The sequence below is a fragment of the Pithys albifrons genome, chromosome 6, assembly GCF_047495875.1.
Source record: "Pithys albifrons albifrons isolate INPA30051 chromosome 6, PitAlb_v1, whole genome shotgun sequence".
Lineage (NCBI taxonomy): Eukaryota > Metazoa > Chordata > Aves > Passeriformes > Thamnophilidae > Pithys > Pithys albifrons.
In genome coordinates, this window is record NC_092463.1 from 28,410,316 (window position 1) to 28,427,919 (window position 17,604).

Genomic DNA, 17,604 nt, shown 5'->3' on the forward strand with positions numbered 1-17,604 from the left:
GGGAGAACCGGGCGATTTAAACCTAACTGAATAATCTGAAGAAATGGAAGCATCAGAAATGGCATTTCGGGTATCGCTTGTGTTTGGTCTAAAACGTTAGCGCAAATATTGCAGGTGGCTACCTTTCATTTAAGTAAAATTTCGTTGAAATTATAGGGGGAAAAAAGCAAAACTAAAACCACCACAAGCCCCCGAAAACGAACCAAGCAAACGAAAACCAAATGAAACCCTCCATTTCAGAGCCTGCTCTATTTCCGCAGCTAAATGCGCATACGCATATGTGGCGTGAACTGTCAGCTGGCACTGATGTGCGCTGGGCAAGTCCCCTGTGAGTGGTGGGCAGAGGTGCGTGTATTTCAACGAATGCCTTAAAATTGCATTCTGTGCTGGACGTCAGCATCCACTGTTTAACTTCTGCTGGGATAGCTGTTCCCAGAAATGAACTTTTAAATATAGATAAGCTTTCAGATCTCATAGGAATTTTGATTTATTAGGGCAGAAACTTAAGTGAGGGTGGGTATTGAAACCAGCTCTGGGGAGGAGATAGCTAGGCAGGGCAACTCGCTTTAGGGTTTTTCGTTTTGGTTCGGGTTGTTTTTTGGTTTTGTTTTTTTAACAGATCACATAAAAATGCGCTTTGTAGAATATCTCTTCGCATGGTTGAAAATAAATATATTTGAGAACTCTGTGATTCCTTCAGAGATATGTGGCCAGCAAGAACAAAATAGGAAGCATGACCGGGGAAATGATTCATAATTTATTTGTAATTTATTGCTTTTCCGGAGTTTAATTGAAGCAAAGTACAGAAGCGGTGAGAACACGATACGCCTTTCCCTCGTGGCTTTGATGAACCCAGAAACATATTTTTGTGCTTCCCACACAGGATAAAGGTGGCGATGCTTCCCTCATGATATGTTTTCTGCTACGTGAGCATCTCAAACGTAAAATTATTCAAGGCGGATAATGCAGATGTCAGGAACTTCTGCTGGCATATGTCTCAGCTTCTCCGAATCCCGAGGTCTTGTCAAGGAATTCCTGCTCGTCTGCAGGCTCCTTGCTCAGCTTGGAGGTGCCCTCGAGTGGGTTGGTCACCTTTCTCCTTCGGCGATCAACTAAAGCGCTGCCAATGGCAGCCAAAGCTGTGTCCCCGAGCTCCCTCCCCTGCGGTGTCTCCCGCAGGTGCAGAGGCCACTCTGCACAATTTCTGTGTCAACCCTCGTTCAGATTTTCTTAGAGCGAAGGTAGTTAAAAGAGAAGGGACATTTGCTGTTTTTATTTTTTAAAGAAAACCTTCTGGGGAGCCAAACGGCGCGCTAGACGTGTTGCCAGCCGCGGGGCCTCCCGCCTGCCTGCAATCCAAGAGTGTCAAATATGTGCCGTCCCCGCTTTCCTCCCGATGCCCGCGCCCGCTCCCGCCCCACGACTCCCGCTGCCGGCTCCTCTCGCCGCACCCGCTCCGGCCGGGCTTTCGCGGGCGGCAGAAAATCGACGCTCAAGCCCAGCGCCGGGTCGGGGGAGACGGAGTTGACTTGTCCTGAGCTAATGTCTCAACTTCTCTGTTGGCAAGCGCAAACTGCCCCGCAGAGAAACTGCTGTCACACGGGGCTGAGGTGTTTGCCGCAGTGAAATGTCCCGGGAATGTCTTCCTCCGGAGGCCAAGGGACAGGCAGGAGGAACAGGGAGAGGCATCCTACTTATCCTGGGAAATACGGGAAATGCCTGAATCGAGGGACATTGGCTGGCCTGCCACACAGCCTCACAGTAACCTCTCTGTCCTTTGTGTGAAGAAAGGCTTTGTGCAAAGATCAAAAAGGACAGAAGAAAGCACTAATTAAACTTTCAGTCCTATATTCCACTTGGAGAGGGCCCTGTGACTTGCAGTTCACTCGCTGAGAAAATACACTCACTCATCCTCACTGCGGTACTCCTTTACCTCCTCTTGACATTTTTCTTTCCTCTGATTCCCTTCATCTTTTGGGATTTTGTGTTTCTGGCTTGTTCCTGTATTCCTTTCAGACCTACAATGCTTTCCTTTACACTTTCTTCCCACAAGCTACTTAATTCATCCACCAAACTGTTTGGCATTGACTTGTGCATGTCACCTTCAATTTTATGTCTAAGAAGTACTTGAGCTGTGCTTGAATTTATAGGGCATCAAGATGTTGCCAGGCATGCTGGTATGAGACAGGAAAACTGATTCCAGGCTGGTGGAATACACCCACGTGCCTGGTTCTGGGCAGCCATCCGTATCAAGGCTGTTTGATGCCTTAGTAGAGACAGGTGATTTGAAGGGACCTTAGAGGGGCATGTGGCAAATGTTACATTGCCTGTGGGCACAGCCCTTTTCCTGGCACCACTGGGCTCCATTTGTTAATCCACACCATCACCTTAGTTAGGCTTCTTATGAAGCATTAAATTTTGTTTTGTTCCCAAATTACTAACTTGATAGTAAACCAAACAGAAACATATCCATTTAGGAAAAACACACATACTAAATAAAAATGTTTAAGTCAGAAGAAGGAAACAAATGTTTGGTGGAAGCAGCACCTAAAGCAAAGACTCTGGAACCTTACATTTTTTTTTATACTTTATGTGCTGAGTGATTACAGCCTTGCCACAGTGTGTGGCAGGAGAAATGCTTATTTATGTACATGTACATGCATGTATGCATATATACAGTATTAAGCAGCACTAGAGCATAGGCTGGAATGTTGGAGCTCTGCCATTGTTCCTGTCCCACTGCTGAAGTGCTCCTTGGCAGCCTTTTGGCCCCCTCCACCTGCCAGGCTCCCAGCCAGGGCTCAGCACAGGGGTTACTCCATCCTGGGATCTATGTTGCCTCCTTCCTTTGGAGGCAGAGAGTGCTCACACACACGGACATGCACCAGACCACAGCAATTGGCCAAGGCAGGGGCTACAGGGGCAGCAGACACCTCACTTGGCATTGCACAGTCTGGTGTTCTCTCCAGGAAGGCTTTTCTGGAGTGGGCTCTCCACCACAACCAGAAGCAGCATGGAATGACCCTCCAATGCACTAGCCTAGTAGACCAAGCACTGAGGAAGACAGGGGGCTGCATGCAGATCTCCACTTTTAAGAGTTCAAGCATGACTGCCAGCAAACAGTTCCTGATGGGCAGCAGATCCTCATTTACCTGCAATTTATACCTTTTAGATTAGCAATTATTTTATACCATAACTGCAGTGCTCTATGAGGAGGAACTGTCCAGCCTTCACCTATGATCAGTACTGATCTCACCTCTGCCCTGTCCTATTGTGTGCTCTCCAGTATAAGCTAGAGGCTTCTTCTTATCCTGTTGTCTGAAGAGATTTTCAAAATAAAATTTAAAGTGTATTTGTTACTGTGGATTCTATTATGGTATTAAGTCAAATAATTAATGTGTTTCACTGTCATGAAGCCTGAGGATAAAATAACATAGATAAGGGTAAACAGATTAAATTTGCTTCACCTATGAATTTTAAAAACACATGTAAAACTGTAATGATTATTTCAGAAGTTGTTAATGACTCTGGATTCATCCTTGGACACAGCTTGGGATATTATGAAAACTGCTGGCCCAGAGGTGTATTTTTAATAACATTTTGAAAACATTTTTTAGTGTGAAAACATTGAGGACTCGTAAATAATTAAAAAAGACAAGGATGGGGTCCCACTTCTGCCTGCTTCCCATTCACTCCTCTGTTTCACTTGGGGCAGCGATGACGTTGTGTGCAGGAGTAAACTGCCAGTCAGAACATCTGTTTTGTACACTGAGAACTGGGGATGCTGATCTTTGGGATGAAACCCAAGGTATGCTTTCTGGAAACAGAATTTCCAATCCTGTTTCTGTAGCCAGCACCTGTAGTCTGAGGGTTCATCCATCTGCTCAGTCAAGAGGCTGGAAGTATTGCTTCCTGTTTCAGGGGCACACATTTCTTAGAGAAATACGTAGCTTTTGCATAAGGGAGGTGCATTCTTCTCCTTCATATAAACATTATGTTAATCCTGAGTGGGAAGTGCCTGATGAGAGTCTGCTTGTAGTCATATGGCTGTTGTTGAACGTGTGGCTTCTGTTATTCCTGGCTCTGCAGTTGGTGAACATGCTGTTCCTTCCACTTCCTTCAGTAATGGTTATCTGCACATTTTGAGGGTAATCCAGGGCACCACACACACACACACTCTGCAGACATTCTTAAAAATATGAATTCTTTGTCTTTCCTTCATGCACACTTACATTTGCACATAATATTTGCAAGTTTTTGTAAATGGAAAAGACAATTTCTGATTAACTTTATAAAGTGAACATAGAGTGAGTTAACTTATCCACTTTAATCCCCTATAACTGGAGTAGAATTACACAAACAATCTGTGTTAGAATTTGAAATGGTACCTTTTCTCTTGATAGAGGAAAAACAGATAAAGGAGAAATATTATGTAAAGGTGCCAGTTATCAAAACCAGCCAATACCTGGACATTTTGACAAGCAGAAATATGTCACTCATAGATTGCCCCAAATCAGAATCATGCAAACCCACTTGTAACTCGTTTATATTTCACTGGGATTTTGAATGTCATAAACTAAGGAAAGTCAAACTTAGCTATAGTTCTGTAAGTGAAAGTAAACCTCATGGTTTTGCAGAGTAATTTAATCATCTCTACAGATGGTTGAAAAGAGCCACTTTTCAATTTCTAGAAAGAACAGTCTCATATATATATATATATATATATATATATATATATATATATATACACACACATATTTTATTATAATCTTTTGCTTAGAATGTATTTAGCAGAATTATAATAATAGCAAAATAAACAGATTTATCATACCTATCTATTTAGGTACCATTATATTTTATTTGATGCTGAGATTCTGATAACCCAGAGAAATTTCAGAAATAATTGTGTTTCTCTCATGTTCAATGCAATGCGGTCTTATAGAAGAATAATAATTGATCCAGGGAAGCTTGGAATAGTCTCCAGAGATTAAACATCTCTTTCTCTTTTAAAATCAAGAGCACTATCATCTACCACTTATAGGGCTGAAATTTTCGTTCAGATTTCACTTCGGCTTTTATCATAAACATTTACATGAGTTTTAAAATATTTTAGGCATACATATGTACATATTTTATTAATAAAAAACCCAAAGCACAAAACCTAACACTTTCTGTTGTCAAATCACTAGTTTTTACACTTGGAGTTTGATTTACATTCCAGAATTCAGCTCCTTTGACATTTCAGCTATAACTCATATAAGTTCATGGTAGACTTGGCTTACCCATCTCCAGCAACAGATGGAGCTGTGAGTATTTTTCTCTGTATTACTTCTTCATTGTTCAACATTAATTTACCTTGACTCCAAGTTATGCACTGTTAAAAGCACAACTTCTCTAGTAACTTCATCTAGGGTATGGAAAGGGTAGGCAAAGTGCAAAGCTGAAAATAAATTGCTTACATTTTTCTTTTTTTGAAGGTGAGGTGAGTGTCAGCCTTTGTTCTTCCTGCACAGGAAAAGAGCTGTGGACAGTTTGTGACATCAGAGAATGATGTCTGGGGATGCCTGGGTTTGTCTGGTGGCTGGTTTTGTGTAGGTGTGGAGCGGTGCTTGGTGATTCTTCTTAAATCAAGCAAAGACAAGACTTCACCATGTGCATATGCTTTGTAACAAACAGGATAGTTTAAAGCTACAATTATTCAGAAATTCATCCTTAAGTGAGTTCATCACTCATCTCCGCTTGGGCAGGTAATTGGAGGGCAGTCACGGATAAGAGGGCAAAGATGCCACCTACACAGGGATGTGTGAAGTGATGGTTTCCTTGAAGTGTAATGGTCCTAGTCTGGATAGCTGTGTGCAGCCTCAGACCCTGTCTGCTGGTGAAATACACCACTACCTCTGGTGGTGAAGCACTGCTTTTCAAAGGAATGCTTAATACTCACAGTAGATGGTTTTAATGTCCTCTAAGGGTGTACTGAAGGCTTTTTGTGTTTTATGCTCTGTGAGCATGTAGGTTTGGCCTTTTGTGAGGCTGTTCTTTGAGCCATTTCAGTGTATGTGTTGTTATGGGGAGAGACAAGCCTGATTTCTTTTGAAAGAACACAAGTTTGAGAGGAGAAAGCAAACAGTATATTGGCCTCTAGCTCTGCCAGTTCCAGTCAATTCAAAGAGATGATTTATTATACAAAGAGTATTCAGCACAGTGTTGGAGCGAATATTTAATTTCTTTAAAACTTGCTCAAGTGAATGGTAGTTTTGAACTACCAGAGATTTCTGGATTAGTTCATTCAGGTTATATTGATTTTTATTTCTGTCTTTTAACACTGTATTGTATATTGGTAAGTGGGTCATAAAAGCTTATTCAGATCATTAAATCAAAAGAAGGAAATGTTTCCCCCTACAAAACAGCAGAGACTAAAAGATAGAAAAACAATGCTTCTTTTATTTTAAAAAGTCATGCTGAATGATGAATACAGATTTTCACTTCAGTGCAAAACTTTTTTTTTCCTGTCCGCTATTGCCAGTTTGAAAGAGATATAGAATATTTTGAACTAAGAAGCAGTGCAGAAATTAGTGGCCATTTATTTTTTGTTCCCATGGAGAGAATTTTTAAAAACAGATAGTGCTGTAACACTTTGCAATAGAAATTCAAGGTATGTTATTCACACATATAGATAGCATATTTTTGTAAGACTAGGATTTCTATGAACTCCTAAGTTCAGAACTGCTTGGAAAAACATTACGAGTAACACAGGTTATGATAGAATTGCTGGAACTGTTTAGGATGACAGTGCTTACTTTGATGTCTCTGAGACTCACAACCCGTAAAGGATTTAAAGGCCTTAAACTCGTACGCTTTGTTCTCAGAATTTTGTTTTAATTCCTTCTGGTTTTACTGATATTTATTTCCTTTCTTTTGACACTGCTGTCTGTGTTGGCTCTTAAAATCTTACTCAGATCATGATATCAAAAGAAAGGAAGTATGTTCTTGTATCTTCCAACTTGGCAGGGGGATTGATTAATTCTTAAAATGGGAGCGTGGCATAGGATTTGAAATTCTTATTTTGTTGCCTCAAATATCATCAGCATTCACTATCTCTGAATTGCACATTTATTTGTTTATATTATGACTTTCGCTACTGTGATGTAAGTAGTTTCTTTTTGTAGTAGTAACAATTGTGAAATAATTTCATTATTGTTAGAAGAATAAATAATAGGATTTTTATTTATATCTGAACCAAAAATTAAAGCATTTCATTTCAATCTGATCACTAATTATTTTGTTTGTTTTTGTTTGTTTGTTTGTTTTCACACTAGGGTTTCAATTGAAAAATAAATGGAATTTTGGCTTGAAAATGTGAACAGTTTAATTTTTAAAGCATCAATAACTCTCCTACTCTTCTGAAATGAAACTTCGGATTTTGACATATTCTGATATTACTGTTAAAGATAAAAAATCAGATTTTTTTCCACTAGATTTAATCTTAGTTTGTAAAACATTTCTCTGCAGTTGTTTTCTGAATAATACACTATTCATAAAAAAAAAAAGTTCCTCAGTTGTTTTTGCATTTTTATCCACTTGCTTATGTCTGTGAAATAAGTTCTGAAAGAAACATTTACATGTATCATTTGATAGAGTAGGTTATTCTAATGTACAAAGTAAAACAGGCTGAATTTTTGAACTTGGTGTGTGTGAAACATTATCTGTGAGAATGGAAAAATTAAATCATCAAGGAAAATTTGTTTTATCAAAACGGTGGAGAAAACGTAACAGAAACATAAAAATTATCAAATGCTTTATTTTTGTCTTAAGGGTCTCACAGCCACGAAGGTAAAGGGGAAAAAAGACGTGATAGAGAAGAAAAATCAATGAAATGTGACAGGCTTAGGGATAAGTCAATAAATGGAAAGGGCCAGTCACTGATGAAGACTTAAGGTTCCATGGTGGGTGCCTTCACTTTTCCTTTCCAAGCCATCTCAGGCCCATGCAAGGAGTGGACATTTGCTGGGGTAGCTGCACATCCTGCAGAGGGTCATCCATCCCTCGACACCAACAACCCCATCCCGACCAGCAGCTCAGACTGCCAGCAGGGTATCCCCATGTCTGCACTGGAGAAGCCAAACTTTGCTTCTCCACTGGAAAGTGGGCCCAGCAATCTTACATTAAGTTTGGATCCTTATTTAGCAGGGAAATTAAAGGTTAGTACAAACAGGTTAATCCGTAGTTAACACTTGTGGTACTCAAGTGTCCACCAAAACAAGTACTTTTTGTTTTTGAGCTGCCAGTGGCAGATGTGGCAGTGACGCTTTCTTTCCCCCCCATAGATTTGGCTCTCCAAGATACCTGCTTTTATTAGTAGCATTTGATCTCTCTGTAATGAGGTAACCACACTACAGCTTTGCCAAATTCCTTCCCAAGAATGATACTTCATGTTCAGATTTTCAGTTTATGTCACACAAAGACCTGTTATAACCCTCAGAAGTTGTTCTATTGCCAGTGCTTCTTGCTAGGAAAGACTATTTTTATTCGTATATATATTTTTAACTTTTACAGGGGAAGATTATATTATCAACTTTTTTGTTTGGCTGGGTTTTTTTGTGCTGCAACTATAAAATTAACATTATTTGTTACATTAACATTAAGAATATCTTTCAGGAAATGATGCTAAAAGAATTTTTAAATATATTTTTTTATGTTTCTGATCCAAATACAGACAATTTCTTAAAAGGACATTCTTAGGAGGTCCATTCTTCAGTTTTATAAACATTTTTATGTTTCACTAAGGCCCACAAGACCTGGGATAAGGCCAATACAGACCAAAAACAAGTTGATTGATACATGTGCAGGACTTAAGGCCAATAAAAATGCATCTCTGAAATGCATGTGTCTGAAAAATCTAGGGAAAACAATTTGAAGACCACCAACAAATAGATCACACATGAACATTTCTTTCATGTGCCTGAAAAAGAATCATTGCAGAGGTGTTCAGACAGTTTTATTTTTAGATTGTAATTTACCACAGAGCAGGAGAGAAAATGTTTTCCAACTCTCTCCAATGTGAGAGATGTAAAAAGTAACCTATTATGCCACATTGGAGAGAAACATATGATTTTTTTAAGGAGTTTTTGTAAGTGAAGCAGTCGTTAGAATGCAAGAAATCCATACCTAAATGTATGGTGTTACTTTGCAATACGTCGCTGAAGAAATATTTGTTTAATAAATGCTATAAACATTTGCTAACCTGAACTGATTAAATATGTGCATTTTACCATTATGAAGGCTGTACTTTATCAGAAGATTTTAATAATGCTTGAAAGATAACCCACATATAAGAAACCCCCACTTTCATCTGCTAGGTAGAGGATGGAAGTGTGGTTGGTAAACCCCCAGGGGCTGTAGCCCATAGTCGTGTTCACATGAGTCATTCTGAAGGCTGTGACAGTGAGCACTATTCTGCCTTAGTGAGGGCTGCAATTTTGCACTGTTTGTTAGGATTAATTCTGTACTCTGACTTTCAAAGGGAAATGTCACACTAATGCCAGCATTTATTTGTATCCAACAAAATTTGGAGACAATGAGTCTTACTCTTTCAAAATCAAACACTCCATGAAGCAATTCTTTCCCCAGAAAGTGATTTGATCTCATTGTCACATTTGGCATATGCAAAGCCACATCTAACTCTTTTGGGCTTTTTCTTTGCTTCCAGGAGAAAAAAGCCCAAATGCAAAAAACCCAAACAAACAACCTTCTCTCACAACCCCAGCTACAAAAAATATATTGTGCTGCAGCTGTCCCTCTCTTCTCAAGTTTCTCTGTTCTGTCCTTTATTGTTGGAGATAATGCTTTCTTTTGACTGTGATTAATTATTAGATACTTCCTCTATGCACTTTTTAAAATGAAAAACTATTAGTTTATTTGAAAATCTCAGTAAGTTTAATGACATTCAAGGTTTTAATTTTTAGCTTTGCAATTCCATTGTCAGTAAAAATTCAAAATCCAAACTCTGTAATTTCATGGGGACATATGTAGCCCTGAATTAGCTAAGTTAATTTTCTCATTAGGAACCACAGTCATAAGAGACTATTTTTCAGGTTTTTGAGTGCATTTCATAGTTTCAGTTTTGTCACATACTTCAAATACAAGATGACCCCCTAATAATATCAAACCATGTTAAATGGGATGCACAAGCACAGAAAAAGAGGCAGGGAATGGAATACTGAAAAAGCCGACAAGTGGGATATATAAGGAGAGAAAAGGCAGAAAAAAGAACGGACTGGATAGGCTGTATTTGTTGTTCCTTTTTTCTGCTTACCATTTGAAGCATTGATCTTATTGTACTCAAATGCTTTGAGGCTTTTGTCCAACTAGGAGTTACCAGAAGCAGCAGGCAGACACGGTGAATATTTATTGACTTAGCTGGAGTATAATATTTCTAACAAGGCAAAAGCCTTTGAGCTACATGACAAAGAAATAGGATTAAATAAAACCTCAAATCCTCTTTGGCTGCAATATCAATCCCAGATCAGTCTCAGAAAGTAAGAGTTGTAAAATTATTAAAAATAATCTAAAATCAAAGACTAAAATGGCTAGTATTGATGTCTTATTTAGGTACAGAAGCACTAATTGCGTGAACTGAAAAAATGCTTGTTTATGCAGCCACTTCTTCAAACAGGCATCCAGGGGCAAAATGACTATTGCAAAATGCATGGAAGTGCTTAGAGAAAAGCCAGTACAAGGATGTGGGTTTTTCCCTCTCCGCTGCTCTCTGACCTAGGAAACTTCCTCCTTATTAAAAAATTCCTCAGAGTAGCTAGTTCCCATAAACCCAGAGAAGAGAAAGAAGGATAGGAGTCATCAATGAACAATTAAAGGAGACAGGGCCTCTTAGGAAAAAGTTTTATTTTTCTCCTTCTTCACTGTTTATTCAGTGCTTATTGTGCAAGTACATGGACTCCTCTCCAGTTGCTGTGCATGGGAAAGCACTGACAAGTCTCAAGTACTATTCTCCCATTTTTTCAGAACTGTGCCCCCCTTCATTCCTAATGGAAAATGTCTTATTTTTATCAGTGTGCATATATTTTTACTTTTATCTGAAAGGTACTATTTTCTCTCTGTGACACTATTATTAGAAAAGTGGTCTAGAAGTGCATTACTCTGACTGAAATGAAGTGCTTCTGCTGTGCATAATGGCCATGCCATTTATTAGCAGAGATTTCTCTTGTGAATATCTTTGACATGCTGTGACTCAGCTTTGATGGAGTCCTTTAGAAGAGGCAGTTAATTACACTGAGAGGATAAAGAAAGTGAGGAAATAGGTATTTAATACTGCAAGAGACCTCTGTATATATATTTAGCTACAGGGACAGAAAAAGAAAGGAAAGGCATTCTAATGATTTTTATGCATTTTGGAACTTAATTGTGCTCTCATGGCTATGACAGAAAGACCTGTATTCTTTCCGCTGTGTAAATTGTACAGGCAGTTGTTAAACATGGATGTAGTTTCACCATTCACTGCCTTTAGGGGAAAAGCCAGACTAAAGGGTTCTCTGCATTCTCCATCCCCAGCCATGCTCTTGGCAACCCATGATCCTACACTAACACACCCCCATATGCTCCATGGCTTGTGAGGCCACCCTGATAATCTGAAAGGATGCAGGTTAAAAATATGCCTCCCAAAGGGTTATTTTCAGCAATCCGGTGTACCCTGTGCTCTTACAAGCAGTTGTTGTGGCATAGCTGGAGAGGAGAAACCGCGGCGGAAGGGCAGGACCACGCAGCCGGAGGCGGGAAGGAGCAGCTGATGCTGGATACAATCTGCTGCCATTAACACCTTTGGAGATATGGGTTTGATCCTGTTCTTGCTGCAAACAACAGGCATCAACCAGGGGCACGGAGTTGTCTTCTCATCTCAACTCACTAGAAATGTAAAGGTTGTTTCTCGTTGGATTTTTCTCTCTGCTGTTCTACAGCAGTCTTATATGAAACATTATTTTCCATGTTTTCTTGTTGGATTGTGTCAATCGCATGTTCACATGGAAAATTAGAAATTTGCAGTTGAAAATTAGCAGCTGAGAGTATTCTGCCATAAACCAACAAAAAACTCACTTCTGATTTGGGTCTATAACTAAAAGATATGTCTTTAAAATTTAATACATGGTTTTGGATGTTTACAAGACATTTGAAGTCTCAGCTGAGTGGAGTTTTTTGGTCAAAATTTTTTTCCTTTTTCTGAATAATAAAACTGACTGGATAAAAATAACTTATGAAATTATTTCTCAAAATAGATATTAATTTAAAATTTTTAAATTTAAAATTTTAAAAATAGAGCTTTTGGACATATTCAAAGGATTGGTCACTTCTTAAATTAACTGAATCTCTTTTTTTGAAAAATTTATTCTCTTGAACTGGGATCATGGCTTGAAGGTCACTCAAGTGTCATATGAGAGTCTATTTTATAATATTAAATTTGGGAATATTTATGTATAGTCCACTTGGCTGGAAGGCTTGTGAGAATAGGAAAAATGAATTCTCCCAGTTTGAGTGGGCCCTCAGTAAGCAATGCCTGCCCTCCAACCTGACCAGCTGGGCAGATTTAGAAACCACTGCACAAATAAAAAGATTCAGGCTCAGAGAAAAAGAGAGAGAGGGAAATGCATCTAATTTTATTATGAGCAGTAAAAAATATGTAGTTTTTTAATTCCTGCCTGCTCAGTTATTTAGAATGAAAATACTATTTGTATTGATCTTGTTATTAATTAAGAACTGCCATAGTTTCCAGCTCTTCCCAGTCTGATTACAAGGTCTAATTACACTTCCTCTTTTGGACCTCAACTGTATTAATTCTCAAGCTTCAATTCATAAAACTCTTCTGAATCATTTTGATATCACCAAACTCCTTCACCTACCCTCTGCCCTTTATCTGCTGTTGTGGAGGAGACTGGTTGTTCACAGGCACATCCAGCACTTGGATCCAGGGAAATGGAATTTCCTCCTAGTGGCTACATCAGCTGTCTTCTCCATGCTGACCTGTTTCACATTTTTTGCACAGCAGCCTCTTCTCCATGGAGAGCCAAATTCCCTTGCCTCCCCATACTGGGAATCAGGTTGTCCACGTCTGTTCTTTCAGACCTGTAACAGCTATATCCTCCTGACGATATGTATAGAGCAGTCAGAAACTGATCCTGGAGATTAAAAAACCAGCAGCTCTTGTGTTTTATAGGTGCCAACCTACACAGGGATGAATTTCCAACCCTCTGACCACCTGTCACTCCCATTAAGTGCCAAGGGTGTTAACAAACCGTACGGAATTTGGCCCAGGAAAAATAAGAGCAATTTGTAAAATGAGTTGCCACATGTGAATTACCAATGCACATGGTGACTAGTCTGTAAAGTTTGTTGTGCCCAGAAAACCTGAGATGCTGATTGAAAAGTTGATTCTTATGATACAAAACAGACTGGTTATCAGTGTGGATATTAAAATAGTTTCCAAGGTGCTTCCATTGAATTTCAGCAATATTTGATGAGAAAATTAAAAATTAAAGCTATACTAAGAGTGAATTCAAATGAAAAACTGTTGATGAGTTTTTAAAGTTTTAGTTGATGTGTTTTTTTATACTTGGAAAAATATTAACTGACATTCCAGTAAAAATGGATATCATTTTACTGTATTGTCATAGGTCCTAGGATACATAGAGCTTGAGCAGTAGGAAAGCCTGCTATTTCTCTTAGTGCGGATGCCTTTTCATGGAGGGAGCAGACATACAGGAAGCTACACTTCCATAGACTCTGAAGTATATATCATTAGAAAGATCATGTGTTTTTTAAGGGAGGGTAATGGACCAACACTGGAAAATTAAGTGTCTTACTAGTCCTGTTAAAGCAAGAGAACTATCATGTTGCAATTTTAACGAGGCCATTACAGTGCCAGTAATGCCTGCAAAAATAATCTGTTGACAGACACTCACAGAAATTAATAGAAAGAAGCCAATAATCAGTTATAAAATACTGCTTCTAAAAACACATTTCTAACACTGATCTGTTCATCCAAAACAGCAGAAGATGCTAAACTCATCCGAAATTGATTTTTATACTTAGAAATGAAAGAAACTTTGAATTTAGCTTTTAAAATTAAGAAAAGAAAACTTCACCAAAGGAATGCTAGCAATCAAGAATGTTGAGTTCTGAGGCACTTTTCTGCAATGGTAGGAGATGATGTTTAAAATATTTGGGGTTTTTTATAACAAATAAAACTCATTTCTAGGAGTATCTCATTGGGAAGCACTGCATTAATGTAAGGGTGATTCAGCAGAGTTGTAGAGTTTCTGTTCATATAAGGCAGACGACTTTAATTGTCATAATTGTGAATAATTATACTCCAAATCTCAACATTACACTTAACCTTACCTTGCTAAAACCCATCTTCCTTAGTTGCATGTGCCTTTCTTGCTCCAGTTTCCTGCCTGGAAAGAGATGACTAAGTGTGAAAATAGGTGACTGTAAGTGTATCTAGGTGCTTGTAGTCAAATCCCAACTACACACTCCATGCAAACTGACTTACAGGCTGAAGAAAGCCAGCTGGATCAGTAAGCAGCAAAAACCTGTCATGGTAACAGGGATAATGGGAACAGAATGGGTGTAGTTCAAAGTCAAACTTCACACTGCACACAGTGTTCACAGAAATAATCTGAACAACTATGAACACATCTCATTAAAAATATGGATATAGTCTATATGTCTTGAAACCTAACTCAAAACTAACAGAGGCTTTAAACTTAAGACAAAAAGGTTTAGTTTTCTCAGCCTACATGAAGATTTTAATTCTTTGTTTTCAAAAGTAAAAACCAATGACATTTCTCTTCTTAGTCTTCATAAATAGAGACAGATTTATATGCAAATGTCATCTTGTAACTAAGCCTAGATCCTTATGTCTGCCAGACTGCCAGAATTTTGTCCAACAGCTACAAGGCTTGGCAGAAAAGATGTATGCAAATACACACACACACATATATATAGGTTTACAGAACATTCTGCCATCATGTTTGTCTGTGGCCTGGAAAAAAGTGGTACTTGGAAGTTTATGAAATGTTAGTAAGAAACTCTTGACTTATAATGTAGATGTATTCTACCACAGGAATTTAAAGTCTTTCTCAAGATTTTAGAGCATGATAGGCCAACAGTTTATTTCACATGCATTGGTGAGAGCTACAAAGTAAGAGATGAAACAATTTTTTTGCAAGAATATTGAAAATGACTAGTTTCTGTGGTTTTTCTGAGCCTTGGGACAAATCGATTTCTGACAGGGCTTGATGAAGCTGAGGTCTGTACTGACAGCACAGATCCTCGTCAGCAGTATCGAAGCCTCTCATCTTGTTGGCCTTGACCTCTGGCAAAGCTTGCATCAGTCCTCTCTGCTGAAGCACACAGCCTGCTCTTGGGAAATCAGGGCTGTGTTACTAGCTTGGTTAGTTTTGGAAAAAGGGCAGCTAAGCTCCCTACACCTTGGTTTTCTCATGTCTAAAATAGGGATAATAGATCTCTCTTTGGAGAGGTTGCTGTAAGGCAGCTGTATATGAGGTGGTGTATTCACCATCCCTGGAGGTTTTTAAACTGAGATTGGACATGGCACTGAGTGCCATGATCTAGTAAATGGACTGGAATTGGACCAAGAGTTGGTCTTGATGATCTCGGAGGTCTTTTCCAACCCAATCGATTCTATGATTCTATGAGCATGTCACTGCTCTTACTCTTTGTGAGTTTGGGACTAGCATGATGGGAGTGCTCAGAGAGGCCTACAAACCAGGTACAGCCTCAAATCTCAACATTCATGTATGCTCAGATGTTAGGCATTTTTTTTGGTGGTAAATACTAAAACCCAGACACTAATCAATTTACTAGTCAGTCCCTGTGTATACAATGATGCAAGTCTGATGCTGCATCACTGGCTCTGAGGGCTTGGTGGTTCTTCCCTCCAAGACTGAGATGGCTAGACTCAAGAACTTTTTTCTAAGGAAAGCTTTAAGCTTTCTCAAGTTCCAGAGTGTATCATGGCTCTGTGGGTCAGGATCTGCCTGGTCCAAAGGATTGTTTTCTCCTGTCAAAGGTCAGCCTCTGTTCTGGCTTTTCAAGGGCTGTGTTACTAGCTGCATGTCACCATTTGAGTGTCAGCCTATTCCAGCTTGTTCAGAGCAGTGCTACCTGCTAGCAGATGGTATGCCAGTTCACTGATTCCTTCTCATAGTTGTGGGTGGGATAATGTTAACTTAATTTTAACAGTTTTTATGCACTTAAGGCAAACAAAAGATTAATTTTGCTTCCTACTCTAAATCAATCAGTCATAGTAAGTCTAGGTATGAGAAAAACCAAAATAAAAGGGAAGTGGATCTTCTTGCTACATTTAGGTCATCTGATGAAAACACTACAGAAATATAAAATGTTATTGTGGCAGTGTAAGAATATAACATTATGAATAGGGACACAGAAAACAGTTTCAGAATCCATTAGCAAATGAAAGTTCAGTGGTGTTTGAAACAGTATGGCATGCAGAACTACTACACTTTGCTGCCTTTTTGTGTGCTAGCAGAAAGAATTTGGGTTTTTTTTTGGGGGGGGGGGGCAAAATGGCTGCATGGGTACTGTAGAGGACCTAATCTCTGCAGGTTTGATCTCTGACATGTCCTGCAGTTGTCACAGACAAATGGTGAGTGTGTGCACTAGCCCATCACGTGTTCTATTTTCCCACAGAAGAAACAAGAAGCCCATTAGCATGCAGAAAGATAAAGTCCTCCCTCATCACTTCCTCTGGAGAGTCAATGAACCAGGACTGTGGAAACTCACCTGCCTTAATCCTGAGCTGTGCCCCCTACACAGAAAAGGACTAAGAAATGCACCATGGAGTGTAACTGCCTTAGCTTGCAGGTGTAGCCAGCAAAAGCTGAATCCTGGTGATGGCCTCCCTCACCTCTTTGCTTCTGTAGATCTCGAACTTGTTCCCACTTTTTCTTTCTTCTATTCAAGCACAGCAGTGTGCAGACATGGCAGCTGCTCCTTGCCCAGCAGCCCCAGGCCAGCAGGCTGCAGACCACTCCATAGCAGGACACACAGCTACTCTAGGTTAACAGAAATGAAGCAATTTACTTCAGCTGAGGATTCCCTTTGCCTGCTAGTTAGTTCTATAACCCCTTCTGTAATTTGGCTAATTAGTTCCTTTTCTGTTACAGGCAAGTGAAAATCTCTACATTTTAAAGATTTGTGCCTCAAATGGCTTCTTTTTTTCTGCTAAATCTCTGTTGAAACAGTTGCCATATCTAAGGACATTCTGAAGATTTGGATGTGAACACCCCACTGTAAGTCAATGTCTGTTTTACTTCTGTTATATTATATTGCACTACATCTGTGAACATTTAGTCATTCCAAATGAACTTTTATGCAGGCAGAAGGTGTAAAACATGTAGTCAAGAATGAGAACTTGTTGTGTATTTTGCTGTATTTCAGTGAAACAGTATAGCTAGAATAAATAAATGTAGGTGATACTTGAGATTTGGTTATTTTCCCCTGTTGAGCCATGGAGTGAAAAGCTGTATTATTCCTTCATGCCATTAGTGTTTT